This window comes from Mandrillus leucophaeus, unplaced genomic scaffold (assembly GCF_000951045.1).
Source record: "Mandrillus leucophaeus isolate KB7577 unplaced genomic scaffold, Mleu.le_1.0 Scaffold53, whole genome shotgun sequence".
In the NCBI taxonomy this organism is placed as follows: Eukaryota; Metazoa; Chordata; class Mammalia; order Primates; family Cercopithecidae; genus Mandrillus; species Mandrillus leucophaeus.
Genome location: NW_012105697.1, coordinates 1,703,125 through 1,705,757, shown reverse-complemented (window position 1 = coordinate 1,705,757; position 2,633 = coordinate 1,703,125). Strand labels below are relative to the sequence as shown.

The 2,633-nt window shown below is 54.4% G+C and overlaps 1 protein-coding gene across 1 annotated transcript in view; it reads right to left on the bottom strand.

Annotated features, from left to right (window-relative positions):
• The window catches only part of U2AF2 (U2 small nuclear RNA auxiliary factor 2), a 27,485-nt gene that overhangs the window by 5,279 nt on the left and 19,573 nt on the right, over window positions 1-2,633 (bottom strand). The window lies entirely within an intron of this gene.

Sequence of the window (2,633 nt, the reverse complement as noted above, 5' to 3'; positions counted from 1 at the left end):
TATCTCTGATATGCTTTAAAATCATCCAGCAAAGAAAAAGGAGGGGGGGAGAAATAAGCTGAATATGAAAACTAAGAATGACAAAATATTGGTAACTTGAAGCCAGATGAAGGAACACCAAAATATTAGCACATATACTATGATAAACACTCATCACTATCATAGTCTCTACTTTCAGGTACATTTGAAAAGACATGTAACAAAAAATTTAAGAATAAAACAGGAATACAATGCAGTAATTTCTTTTTTTTCTGAGACCGAGTCTTGCTCTGTCACCCAGGCTGGAAGTGCAGTGGCGCAATCTTGGCTCACTGCAACCTCCGCCTCCCGGGTTCAAGTAATTCTCCTGCCTCAGCCTCCTGAGTAGCTGGGATTACAGGCATGCGCCACCACACCTGGCTAATTTTTGTATTTTTTTTAGCAGAGACGGGGTTTCACCACATTGGCCAGGCTTGTCTCCAACTCCTGACCTCATGATCCGCCTGTCTCGGCCTCCCAAAGTGCTGGGATTACAGGCGTGAGCCACTGCGCCCGGCCAATGCAATAAATTTAATATGTAAAACAGGTCAGCTGATCCCAAAGGCCAGGGTCTCTCCATTCCTTCTCTTCTTCCCACAAATGTTTCCTCAGCCCCTGCTTGAGCCAAGCTCCAGCCCAACACCAGAGAGCAGCCCTGACATACCAGCTCAAGGGACAGGGACTCTGGAGGGCATGGGCAGGAGCTACAGTGAGAGGAGATGCTGCTGGCCTTCCCCTTGCCCCTTCTCTAAGATGCTCCTTCCACCTCTCCAGCTGCCTCCCCAACCCTGCTCTCCCACTCCGCCATCCCAAGGTCCCAAGCGGGACCCTGACACCTGAGTTCCATCAGCCCTCATGCTGGGAACACAGACCTGTCCAGCTAATTCATCCTCGACATCTCTACTGGGTGTCTCAGAAATCCAAAGCCAGCTAGCCGCCCCCTCCCCCGGCTCACCTCCACAACCTGCTTGTCACCCCTGCGTCTCACCTACCGTCCCCACCATCAGAGCTGCTACTGAGCAGCCCATAGGCCTCCCCCGCACACAAACACACCAATCACCAAAGTCTGGACACTTCCCAGGCACAAGTCTCCCTCAAATCCTTCAACTCTCCATCCCCTGCTGCTACTTTAAATCAGATTACCATCTTTCACCCAGTTTATCATGGGACACCTCCCCACCGTTCATCTTCCCAACTGCAGCCATAATCACCTCAAAAATGCCACCACCACAGCACTGTTTTCTCTTTGAAAAGCCCACCACTCCAGGGGAAAGCCGAGCTGCTTCCACGACGTAAGAAGGCCCCCCTGCCCAATCTGGCCCTGCACAGCCAGCCTTGGTCCTGACAAACCTGGCTGTGGCATCACTTCGGCAGCACCAAACCTGCCAGCCCCCAGCAAGGCCTCCTGTCCACAGCACCCTCTCTGCCCTCCTGCTCATCCACATTCTGCCCTGCAGGGCTAAGCAGGGGAGGCAGAGCCCAGGGAAGCACCTGCTGTGCCTCCGCACCCACCCCTAACCTCACCATGTGGGGCCATTTCCATCTGCCAGGCGTGACCACACTGGAGGCCTCTCAGTATTGCTTCCCTCCCATCTGGCTCAAAATAACCGGTCATTCTAAGACCCATGCAGCCCTCCAAGGCCTGCCACTCAGCCCCGGCCCCACCACCTCGCTCGCTCACCTGCTCACTGCCACCTCTTAACCTTGACCACCCTGAATGAACAGCACACCCAGGAATGCCGCCCCTGCCCCGAATCAACACAGCATGCATGTCCTCTAACAGCTGCATCCCCAGGACCTCTGCTGCACAGGACAGGAGGGACCTCTATTTACTACTGAACCCTCAGCATCATCGTACCAGGCTCTGATGTAGACACTGAGGATTCAGTAGTGAATAGAGGTCCCTCCAAGCCTGGTATGGTGGGAATTCCATACATACGCCGAACAAGGGGATCAAAGAGCAGGTCACACGCCCTCACCACCACCGTCTCACAAGGCAGACAAGGTGAGTTGGTTACACCTGTCACGGTGCTGGAGGTGACAGGACTTAGTAAGCTCTGAAATCAGACTCCGAGAACCTGAAACCTGCCAGTGTGAGCCACCCCAGCTGTGCCTGTCTCCTCCCACAATGGAGCTCAGGAGCTACTTAGAGGGCTCAGGGTGAGTGCAAACACAGCTTCAGCAGGGTGCCTGACATAGCAGACACCAGCAGGTGTCTTGGGACTGTTCCCAGCACTCTTCCCCACTCCACAGACCAGACAAAACCATTTGCACAAGCAAGGCCATATAAGAAGGGGGAGCAGGGCCAAGTTCTAAAGCAATGCAGAGCTGCATTCCCCAACTACTGTCTCGCCTGCAGGCCTCAGACCCCCACAGGGCCACACACCCCTCTGCGTCACCAACATCTCCTATGGCCAGGCCTGAGGGCAGCACTGAGTGATGGCACACACCTATATGCATGCTCAGCGAAGGGAGAGGGAGACTGAGGAGAGGAGAGGGACAGGGAAGAGAGGGAGAAAGGAGGGAAGAGAGGGAGAAGGGAGGAAAGAGAGGGCGAGAAGAGGAAGGGGGAGAGGGTGAGAAAGCTCTGAGCCCGGGGCCTCCTGACCTTTCCG